This window comes from Sturnira hondurensis, unplaced genomic scaffold, assembly GCF_014824575.4.
Source record: "Sturnira hondurensis isolate 20B ecotype Veracruz unplaced genomic scaffold, ASM1482457v3 Scaffold0020489, whole genome shotgun sequence".
Classification (NCBI taxonomy): Eukaryota; Metazoa; Chordata; class Mammalia; order Chiroptera; family Phyllostomidae; genus Sturnira; species Sturnira hondurensis.
The window spans coordinates 7,778,842-7,791,512 of NW_028093120.1; the positions used below are offsets into that span (position 1 = coordinate 7,778,842).

Consider the following 12,671-nt stretch of genomic DNA (forward strand, 5'->3'; position numbering starts at 1 on the left):
CTGTGGAGCTGGAAGAAATAATGCAAGTATAGGGTGGTAACAACCAGTAAGTACTCAAAAACTGCTCAGTGTACTAGAGGTATAAGCCAATTTTCTTCCTTGATTCAGTTAGCATTTCCTCACTCATGTTTATCTCTGGAATTTGCACCAACAGAAAAATTCTTTCAAAAACTGAACAAAGAAATACCTCAGATTCCTTAACCTGGCAGTGTTCCCTTGTTGGCTTCATTATAAAAAGCTGTGTATTATGGTAAGTTCTCAGAAGAAGCTTACAATCTAGTTGAGGTAAAAAGGTGCACATGAAGACTTTAAATAACAAAGAAAGGTAGTGTGTAGATAAATTCTAAAATGAGTTGTGCAGGAAACAGAACTATAATGTTCTCCTAAGAAAAATCACTGTGGATAGAATTAATTCAGAAAGACATTATTTAAGAGATGGAACTTCAGGGAAGCCTCTAAAAAAAAAAACAATTTGAATATGTGGAGAGCAAAGGGCTTTCTAGGTCTCCAGACAAAGAGGTACAGAGATTTGGAATCAGAAATTTACAAGTTCCATTTTGAAAAGCAATATGGAGATCAGCCTAGTTATGTGTTTTGTGGACATTAGATCAGATTTAGTCATTAGATCTGGTAATAAGTCCACTGGTGGGTTTCCAAAGTACTGGAGACAGGGGTTCAAGGGCTTCCTGCATCTATTACCCACCGTAGCAGACGAAACTATTACATGTGTTGCCAATTTCTAGTTTTTATGATAACATTAAATGATATCTCTCAGGATTCAATTCAATTAACTGACATGCTTAAGGGGATGTAAGGAGGACAGAGAATCCTCCCAGCAGAAGAAATAGTAATGTGCAAAGTCACTAAGACAGAGAAGCTTGTAAAATTCAAAGAACTTTAATAGGCGTATAACCAGTTAATACAGTAGTCATTAAAATCTCAGCCTTTGAAGCCAGACTAAGGTTTAAGTCTTGGTTTTGCCACTTACTGCCTTACTTGCTCTGTGACTTGGGCAAATTGTTTAACCTCTCTATGCCTCAGTTTCCTCTACTGTAAAACAGAGATATTAATAGTCCCTATCTTATAAGAGTTTTGAGAGGACAAAATAACATAGTATATGTACAGTTTTCGCATCATGCTCAACATATGGTAAGTGTTCAAGAAATGATAACCTTTACTTATTGTTATTGTATTTAAGGCTGAGGGGCACAGAGTGCAATTATCCTTGTTGGCCTTGTTAAGAATCCTGGACTTCATTCCAAAAACAATGGAAGTCCCTGGAACAGTTTTAATCAGATTTTTGTTGTTTAAAATATTTACTTCTTATAAGAAATCCCAAAGAAAAAATTTACTACCAAGAAAAGTTTTGCTTTCTTTGAGAGGTATGCCCCTGTCTCTCTCTTAAATAAGATTCTGTATATAACTACCCATTCTTTCACTCTGACACCCAGGAAAGCTTAGAGCCAAATCTGAAGCTCTTGGGGCCTTATTGTCTGACATGTATGTTCCCTTCCCCCACCTCTAGTGATAGTTTTATACTGTTCTATATATTTTCTGAATCACTTCTTTATTCTTATTTATGTTTTAGAATTACTGTTTTTGTATTATTCTCCTTTAAAGGTGCACCAGACATTTATGGAATAAAATGCAATCTAACTAAAAAGGGCATAAATATAAACAGCAGAGCCTTGTACCGCATGAATCCCTCACTGTAGATGCAGTCCCAGCATGTTGCCAAAATCAATCTTTTGGAGTAAACCTAGTCAGATGGAGCAAGAACACCAGAAGGCACAGGAAACTTCTCTCTATGCAAAGAAAGAGCAGCTGAGGAGAGTGGAGAGACCTAAGACCCTTCCTGAATTCACAGGGCAGTTAGGGCAGTCAGTGCCAGCCTCAGAAGAGAACTTGAAAGTGTCAAGCTGCTGGGAAGTTATGTACAGGATCAGGGTAGAGGAGTTTTTTTGTATATAAATGTTTTATCCAGAAAGTACCTCACCTTCTTCATAACCTTCGTCACTTCACCATACTATTTTTTTGAGCTCATGAAACCAATCCCTCTGTTGCTTCACTTGTCTCCCTCCTGAACTTGGATCCCATCATCAGCCATTTCAATTCTCACCTATTGGGCCACAGCAACTCCTAGGTGCATTCGTCCTCCTACCATTCTAATCTCCAACCTGAGTCATTTGGATTGTCTACTTTTTCTCCTGTCAATTGGAAATAACTCCTGACTCTGAGTCTATCATGAACCTCCTCACTGCTAATTATCAATGCTTTTATTCCTAACATTATGAGCACCACTGGCTGCTCTAAACCTTTCCCCCAACACTACAGTGTCCAATGTACTGCTCTTTCTTGATGTCTCATCTGCGACATTACAGAATGGATCAAATCTATTCTATATGAACAAATGCATCTTCCTTCTGTTTCACTCTGAAATGCCTCTGTAGCAATGTGCTACTTGGTTTTCAGAATACTGCATTTTCTAGGTCTTCTCTGACTCCTTTGCTGGTTCTTCCTCCTTCCCCAATCTTTTAGTGTTTGAGTGCCTCAGAGATCAGACATTGATATCTTCCCTAAACATACTCACTATTTAGGTGGTGTCATCTGTCAAAAAATCCCACTGATTCTACTTTCAAAACATCGTTAAGTCTGACCACTCAGCACTAGGTGCACTACTACTACCCTGGTCCAAGCCATCATCATCTCTACTGGACAACAGCCTCCTACCTGGTTTCCCTGTTTCCACCCCAGCTTACTGCAATCTATTCTCAGCACAGAAGCCAGAAGGATGCCTTTAAAATGTTAAATTAGAGGCAATCACTTCTTTGCTTTAACACTGCTAATGGTTCCCTAATTTTATTCAAGGTGAGAGCCAAAGTCCTCACAATGACCTACAAAGCCCCCAAATCTGCCCCACCCCTCTCTCCCATTTACCTTTCTGACTTTATCTCCTATTATTCTTCCTTGGTGCTCACTCTTGCGCTTCCCTCTTGCTTGCTTCTCTCTAGCTATACTGACCTCCCCCCTATTCTTTGAACACACCAAACACATTGCTGCCTCAGGACCTATCACTTACTCTTTCCTCTCTCTGGGTAACCCTCTTCACCCCATATCTACATGACTGAGCTTTCTGATTTTTGCTCAAATAACAGTGAGGCCTTCCCTGACCACTCTATTTGATATTGTAATCAACGTCCCCACTCCTTATCCCCCTTTCCTTGCTTTATTATTTCTGCAGCACTTACTGCCATCTGATATACTGTATAATTTTCTTATTTTATTTATTGTCTCTCTCTCTCCACACTAGTATGTAAAGTTTATGAGACCAGGGATTTTTGTCTGTTTTCTTCATTGTGGTATTCTTACCACATAGAACAGTGTGTGGTACACAGCTGATTTTCAATAAAGATTTCCTGAAAGACTGACTGACTGACTGAATGAATGAATGAACGTTAGAAAGAAAAGGAAAAAAATGAGAAAGAACAAAAAGAAAGAAGAAAGCAGATCCTGGCTGGGTTACTCAGTTGCCCCAATATGCCAAGGTGGCAGGTTTGTTGATCTCTGGTTAGGGTACATATAAGAAGCAACCAATGAATGCATAAATAAGTGGAACAACAAACTGATATCTCCCTCTCTCTCTCTCCTCACTTCCTCTCTCTCTAAAAATCAACAAGTAAATTTTAAAAAGAAAAGGAACACAAAAAAACTTGCTCAAAGCATTGCGACAACTAATATGGTATAAGCAATATTTCAAACATTTATATGGAACCAAATACGACTCCAAATAGCCTCAGCAATCTTGAGAAAGAAGAACAATGTAGGAGGGATCACACTACCTGATGTCAAACTATACTTACAAGGCCACTATAATCAAAACAGTCTAGTTAGTACTGGCATAGAAACAGACACACAGATCTATGGAACAGAATAGAAAGCCCAGAAATAAACTCATGTCTCTATGGTCAGTTAATATTTGACAAAAGGGGCATGAGCAAATAATGAAGTAAAAATAGGCTCTTCAATAAATGGTGTTGAGGGATCTGGACAGCTACATGTAAAAAAATGAAACTAGACCAGCAACTTAGAACATACACCAAAATAACTAAAGACAGATAAAAGACTTAATTATAAGTCATAACACCATAAAAGTCATAGAGGACAACACAGTAAACTTTCAGATATCCCATGCAGCAATATTTTTACTGATACATCCTCTAGAGCAGGGGTGTCAAACTCATTTTCACAGGGAGGGGGGCCATATCTGCCTCACAGCTGGTTGCCTTCAAAGGGCCAAATGTATTTTTAGGATTGTATAAATGTAACTACTCCTTAACTAGAGGCAAGGAGCTCAGCGCTGCCACTGGGTAGAAACAAGGCGCTGGGCAGGATAAAACAAGGTGGAGAGCCAGATTCAGCCCCTGGGCCTTGTGTTTGGCACTAGTGGTCTAGGGCAAAAGAAATAAAGGAAAGGAAAAACAAATGGGACATCAAATTAAAAAACTTCTGCTTGGCTAAAGACAACACTATCAATATAAAAAGGGATCCAACCATATGAAGAAACATATTTGCTAATGATACCTCAGACAAGGGTTTGATCTTCAAAATATATAAAGAACTCACACAACTCCACACCAGGAAGATAAACAATCCAATTAAAAAATGGGCAAAGGACCCGAACAGTCACTTCTCCAAGGAGGACATACAGAGGGCCCAGAGACATATGAAAGGATGCTCAGCATCACTATCCATCAGAGAGATGCAAATTAAAACCATAATAAGATACCACCTCACACTGGCCAGAAAGGCCATCATAAACAAATCAACAAACAAACGTAGGCAAGGATGTGGAAAAAAGGGAACCCTAGCGCACTCTTGGTGGGAATGTAGACTGTTGCAGCCACTGTGGAAAATACTATGGAACTTGCTCAAAAAACTAAAACTGGAACTGCCTTTTAACCTGGCAATTTCACCGCTGGGATTATACCCTAACAATCCTGAAACACTAATTCAAAAGAACCTATGCACCCCTATATTTGTAGCAGCACAATTTATAATAACCAAGTACTGGAAACAACCTAAATGCTTATCAGTAAAAGAGTAGTTCAAAAAGCTGTGGTACATTTACACAATGAAATACTATGCAGCAGAAAGAAAGAAGGAGGCCCTACTCTTCTTGACAGCATGGATAGAACTAGAGAATGTTATATTAAATGAAATAAGCCAATACCATACCAGCCAATACCAGCTAAAACAAATACCCAAATACCATATGATCTTGCCTGTAAGAGGAATCTAATGATTAAAACGAACAAATGAGCAAAATAGAACCAGAGGCACTGAAACAAGGAATAGACAGACAGTGACCAAAGGGGAGGGGTAAGGGGGGAGGGGGGAAAGAGTAAACAGAAGGGGAAGGGACTAGTCAAGGGACATGTATGAATGACCCATGGACATGGACAACAGGGTGGGGATTGACTGTGGGAGCAGGTGGGGGGGGCGGGGAGGAGAATAGCAACAGGAAAAATTGGGACAAATGTAATAGAACAACAATAAAACATTTACTAAAAAAATATGGTATAGCAAGATCTGCTTGGCATCAAAGCCCATACCATTCTGTTATAACATCAGTTAAGAAGCCTCTAGTTGAAAAAAAATCTTAAGAATTTAAATAAGCTCAATAAGCAGTAACATAAAGAAAAAGAAATAAAGAGGCAAGCCAACTACCTTTCCTGAACAATTAGAAAATAACTGAATCAAAACTATTTACTTAGAATTCAACTATAAATAACTTTTTTTTCAAAATCACAGACGTATATATAATTCCTTCTTTTAAAAGTAACTAAAATTAAAGATAAATTTAAATGGATTGGAGACTTCTGCTTTTAATCAAGATGGAGTAACAAGAACTAAATTTACCCTCTTGCCTGAAACAACACTCTTCTTTCAAAAACAAAATTATACAAGACATTGGTTTATAAAACACTGAACATCAGGCAAAGCAGGAGAGTGGTCCCTGAGAGACGGAATATAAATGACGTGTGACCAGTGAAAGCACTGAGAAAGTATGGAGGCCAAAACATACTTTTCCCCCTGAGGGGGAAGCCAGGCCGAGCCCAGAGACAGAGCTGAGACTCTAGAAATAACAAGGCGAATAGAGGCTACAAAACAGAGTATCAGAGAAGACAGGTCCACACACAGAAAGAACACTGGAGATCTGTAGACCGTCCCCCTTCAGCTTCAGAAGTGTACTGATTTGTACATGTGTGTGGGAAAACTACCCAAGGCCAAACAAAAAACCAGCTGAGCAGATTAGATAGAACAGTGCTGGGTACCAGGAACAGTGCCTGTTCCTACTGGCCAGGTTAGGCAAAAACAAAACCTAGACAGAATTCATTAGGCAGTGGGGAAAGGGCTCCAAAGTGTGAAACAGTCAGACCTAGACTAAGCACTGTCCAATCACCAAAGAAGACCCAAATGGATCAAACTTTCCAAATAACTACACCCCACAACAAAGATCAAGATGAGCTATAAAATACAAAAATATATGGCAACCAAGAAGGGAAAACTGACAATGTCTACCATCCAACAAAAGACTAGCGGGCATGGGGGAAAAAACAGGCAAATACAACCAAAACTGAGAAGAAATATCAACCATTTAAAACTGATCCAGAAATAACAGAGATGCCAGATAGGAGACATGGAAATTAAAAGTAGTTAAAACTGTGCTCTGTATGTTCAAAGTGCTAACTAAAGACATAGAAGATGTTTTTTGTAAAAAAAGGCCCTAGTCAAGTTTATACACCTGAAAATAACAATGTCTGAGATGAAAAATAAACTGGATGAGATTAATGGCAAATTAGACATTGTAGAAAAAGAGATCAGTAAACTTCTGCTAAACATACAAGGTTTTTTAAAAATATTGAAATCTCTTTAAAACATAATTGACTTTTTAGACAAAAATAACAATACTGTACTTTGTGTTTTATAAAATAGGTATATGAAAAATATTTGACAAGAACATAAAGACCAGAAAGTTAAATAGAAGTATGCTATTCTGAGGCTCTTATACTATATATGAAGTACTAAATATTACTTGAAGGTAGACTATAAATTAAAGACCTGTATATGGATATCTGCTGCAACTCGTGTGCAATAACCAAAAACTGAAACCAAGCCAAATGTCTATCAATACATGAACGAATAAACAAAGTGGGGTACATTCATATCATGGGATTTACTAATAACAAAAAATGACCTTCTAAAATACATTAAAAAAGTGGATGAATCTTAAAATAATTATACTTAGAGAAAGAAACCAGAAAAAGAGCACATAGTACAAGATTACATTTACATAAAACTCTGGAAGACACAAACTTATCTAGAAGACAAACTAGTCTAGAAGACACAAACAGAGAAAGAAAACAGATCAATGATTGCATGGTGGTGAGAAGGGACAAGACGGATTACAAAGGGCACAGCGGAACTTTTGAGAGTGACGGGTATGTTGATTGTGGTGATGGCTTCTTTTACATATATAAAATTTATTAAATTTTACACACTAAAATATGTGCAATTTTTTTGCATGTAAACTATTCCTCAATAAAGCTGTTTAAAAACAATTTTGGACTTCAATTTAGGTTAAAAAAATATTTAGACTACCTAGACTACCTACTACTCTTGCTCCACAGAGTAAAAATAAAATAGATGAAAGCCAGAACTAATAAAATATGTGTAATATTTAAGGGTTGCAATGAATCAGAGAAACCAACTACTCAAATACTTTCTTATTTGAGATAAAGGAGTTAAGAGCCCCAGAAAAGTACAGTGACTTGGCCAAGGTCTCACAGCTGGAGTTAAGGGCTTACTACACTGTTTAAGGTCCACAATGGCAGGGATTGTGTTATCCGGGTTACCACTGTATCCTTTATACATAGTACAATGCCTGGACATAATAAGAGCTCAATAAATATTTGTTAAAAAGGTGGGTAACAAGATAAAAGAATAGACAACAAAACAAACAAGCAAGCAAAATATAACCAAAGACACTGAAATAGAGAACAGGCTGACAGTGACCAGAGGGGAGAGCGGAGGGGAAAAGGGGAAGGATTTACAGGAACTAGTATAAAGGACACATGGACAAAAACTAAGGGGGGTGGAAATGGGAGGGAGGTGGGGAGCACTGGCGGGGGGGGCTGGGATGGGAGTAAAAGACAGAAAACTGTACTTGAACAACAATTAAATAAATTTTTCAAAAAAGATAAAATCTCCCTTGAAATATGACTGAAAGTTTCTCACGATCTTCAATTCGTCAAACTCTTTACACACGTGAGAAAATTAACCTGTACCTTTAATATCATAAATATAAGAGAATAAATTATACTCCACATTTTTAGCTTACTGGATATTTTATTACATTCTAATCCTTAAAAATATTTAAATTCAAGCAACCAACTCTTAAACATGCAGAAGAACAGAAAAAACTCCAGTCATGAAGATTAGTGATGTTTTCAAATTTTAAAAAATTAAAGAAAGGTGCTTACCAAAAATTTCTCCATTTCTGACATCCTCACAAAGTACAACATATTTTTGGTCTCCATTACCTATTGATAAAAACTCCATATTAGTCTGACAGGAAAGAATTTCAATTTATTACAACATCCTATTGAGTTACTTATTTTAAAACAACTAATCAAAGTGTCAAAGGTATGAACAATTCAGAAGCCGGCCAAGTTTAAAAGACACAATATCCTGATGCTAACACTCTGGTGAAAAACCCAGAGCCTTGCTCTCTCAAGGGTGTCCATGGACCGGCAGCAGCAACACTGCCCCGGGGGCCTGTCAGAGATGTAGGGTCTCAGCCTCCATCCTAGACCCAGTGACATAGAATTGGCATGTAACAAAATCCCCAGGTGATTATTATGCACATTTCAGTTTCAAAAATACTAATATAGGTCACAGGAGTTTTGAAGATCAACTTTTACCACCTCCTCAGTAACTTTTTTAGGCTTGTTTACATGGTATGATTAAGAAAGGATAATAAAATACAGCTCAGTTTATTTGGCCTGTAGCCTAGCTAATATGGCACAACGTGATTTTTCCTATTATAATTGTAACATAGAATTATTATTTTAAAACATTGTTCAAAAGCTTCTTCATAACTCCACTGCTACATACTTTTATTTAAATGAGCTTTCCCAGGTTCAGAAAGGAAGCCCGTCATTTTCATAAGCTTGATTTTTCAAACTATGCTGAACCGAAAGGAAATGAATTTATACTATTCAAAAAGAGTAAATTTTAGATTACTTCTCTGTAACACTCTTATCATTTTATATGTGGGACATGCTACTAACATCAGATGGAGTTACTATGTACTGAAAGGCTAACGTAAATCTGCCCTCGCATGCAGGGGTAGAACTTCCCTATCAGACCACGGAACTAAGAGCGACCTACATGTTGGGTCTAAACAAGTCAAACAGTAAATCACTTAACTTATTATTTAGTTCAAATAAACAGAATTATCATGTGAAGCTTGGTAATTGTCATCTGAGTTTAGCTTATGGTTCATCAGAGACTTCTAAGAATGTGATTATTTTCTTTTGACTATCCTCTTTATAACTTTTTTTTAAAAAGCTTAATGAGAGAAATATTCTGGTATAAAATTGACCAAAGAGATCCTCTATAATTTTAGAACTTCAGGAATTGTTTTGAGTGACACCCGATAGTCTCTCATTTTTAGCTAATGGTAATGCTAATAATCCCCACACCTTTAATTGCAAATTTATATCAATAAAATGTTGTTTAGCCAAATACAGATATGTATGTACTTATACCTGTACATGTATACACACTTCTGCCATGGTATAAATATGTTATAAACATTAAAAATGCACACAAGGAGATAAATCTAAAAAATAAATATAATCAGCAGTTCTAATATTTTCTTAAACCCCAATGGCACTGTGCCCACAGTGGTACTAGTACTAGGTCTCTGAGGGGTAGAAAAAGACCCTCACTTGTACACCGACTTCTGTGGTATATATACTACAGAAGCATATATACTACCACCACCAATTTTGAGGTACTAACATGATTTAATCAACTTGCAAATTTTCTGAAAATTTAAAAATCTGCTCAGCACCAAGTTGGGCCTTGGCTGCTGTTGGCAGGTTAATGGGAGGAATTTACCCAGACCAGTAGCTGCAAGAACTGGCTGTGACCATTGACCACCAACCTCCGCCCTCCATGGAGAATCAGCTGTGTTCAGGGGGCAGGGTGGTGGTGCTCCAAAGTGGTTTGTAGCTGTCCCCTGGGTGTGCTGGCTGTAAGGGTTCCTGGGTGGTGCAGGCCAAGGTCAGCCCGCACTTGTGTTTTGCCCGGGGCCACCCTTCCTAAACTATAAAGCAACCTGAGAAGGCTGCTACTTATGCTGAGCTAGGAGATTCCCAGGGGAAGCCAAACTGTGAAACTAATCTGGCTGCTACTATTGCCTGGTTTAGGGCTCATTGAGGACAGCTGTTGCTTCTTTGATAGGATTTAGAAAGCTGTGAAGCATAAACCAAGACCAGTTATTCATATGGAAAAGCAGGTTGGGGGATCTCTAAGGCAGCTCAAACAGCGTTAGCCAGGTTGATGGAGTCTCCAACATAGTACCAGCCTGCAGGCTCAGTGGCTCTATGGTGGAGGGCCTCTGCTTGCCCTGATGTCAGACACTTCAGCCTCTCCCAGTATGCCACTGGTGACCTTCAAGCTGCCACCCCCACATTAGAGATCAGAGGGAGTGAGTATGAGTAGGTGAGTCCATGTGTGGGATTTTTAAGAGGAACTGCTTGGGGCTTCAAAAATTTCTTCGACCAACTCAATCTCCACTGGTTTTTGCAGCCAGAAGTTGTGGGGACTTACTTATCCTCCTGGCACTGGAACCCTCAGGTCCTGGTATAGGGCTCCTTGTTCCTGAAATATCCCAAATTTTTATTTACCATATGTGGGTGTGGGACAAGCCCATTCAACATGTGCATCCCTCCTACCAGTCTGGATGAATGTGGTTTCTTTAATTCCATAGCTGTCAGACTTCCATTCAACGCAATTTCTGATGTTTCTGGGTGATGGTTATTCTATATTTTAGTTGTAATTTTGATGTGGTTGTGCAAACAGGTGAGTCATGTCTCACCATCTTGACAGGAAGCCAACATTAGGAAATTCAAAAACTAGTTTTTCAATACAAAAAATTCTACATTACAAGCATTTAGTATTACATTATTATTCCTAAACATGAATTACTCTCTATAAATCTGAGAAAATCTTCTTTTAAAAATACATAACTTACACTTAAAATGGGTTCGGTTTCATTTTATAAAAATTATATCTTAATAAAGTTGCTTTTAAAAAATGATTCAATTACTTTACCTGATAAAACCACCCAAATAAAATATATGATTTAGCTCAGGGTATTACAAAGTATATCACTAGGTAATATACTATTTTGGGCCTTTGTATTTCACAAAACAGTAACACTGTACTTTTTGAATAAGAAAAACTCCCATGTCCTCATTAATGGTACCACCATCCTAACCCAGCAGGTTTGAGCATAGTTTCACAAATACACAACTGTCAGCTTTTTAAATAAATAACTTACAATCTGAGAGACAACTTGAAATTAAGCTACTGTAGTAGATTTTACTTTCCTAATTTTTTTATTTAAATATAGAAAGATGGATGTATGCAACTTAAGAAAAGTATGACATTATCCTTTTTTATACACTGAAAAAATTAACATGAAAGAGAAAAATAATAATGCAAAATAGAAAACTAAATGTGAGAAGCATGGAGAGTTGTAAGTCATATCTGACAAAGCCTAATGAAGTGAGGATGGCCCAACATTTTCTGTGTTGTACTTCTCACGAGATTTGCTCAAGGTTCACTGCATCCAGCTGAGCTTTAGCTACAATTTTACCACCAAATGGATCCCGTAAACAAATAAATCAAGTCAGTGTGTAAGTCAGTGTGTAATGGTTAACATTTTCCAGTTACAATCTTTTTAATAAGTGACATCTGAGACGTTCCCTCAAGGTTCCGATGACAACCATGATAACTAGTTTAAATTCAATACTCATTTATTCCACAGATATTTCTGGAACATCTGTTTAAGACACTGAAGTGGATTTTTTTTAAAGATTTTTATTTATTTATCTTTAGAGAGGAAAGGAAGGAGAGAAGGAGAGAAACATCGATGTATGGTTGCCTCTTGTGCACCCCCTGCTGGGAACTGGCCTGCAACGCAGGCATGTGCCCTGACTGGGAATGGAACCGCGATAGTGTGGTTCGCAGGCCTGCACTCAATCCACTGAGCTACACCAGCCAGGGCGACACTGCAGTAGATTTTGAAAAGCAAGTGATATGTTCCAAAGATTACAGACCCTTCTGATAAAAAGCTAAATACAAAGTATTAAAATCCTTCTATACAAAAAGACCCAATTGAGTTAAATGTTTTCAAAATCAAAGAGCAAAAGCTCAAATGTTAGTAATTACACTAAATTTTGACTTTCTTTAAAAAATCTAATTTTTAAAAATATGGCCTGTTCCTGTCATAACTAGATGGGAACTCAAACCATTCCTAAGTTAGTAATTTGAAGGAACTACATTTCAAGGTGAATAAGTAATCAGAAATCAAC

The 12,671-nt window shown here is 37.6% G+C and overlaps 1 protein-coding gene across 2 annotated transcripts in view; it reads right to left on the reverse strand.

Annotated features, from left to right (window-relative positions):
* DCUN1D5 (defective in cullin neddylation 1 domain containing 5) overlaps window positions 1-12,671 on the reverse strand; it is a 72,635-nt gene that overhangs the window by 41,830 nt on the left and 18,134 nt on the right. For both annotated transcript variants that reach the window (XM_037029717.1, XM_037029719.1), the window contains exon 2: window positions 8,544-8,603. The gene's annotated coding sequence lies outside the window, so the exon portion shown is untranslated. The remainder of the gene's footprint in view (window positions 1-8,543; window positions 8,604-12,671) is intronic.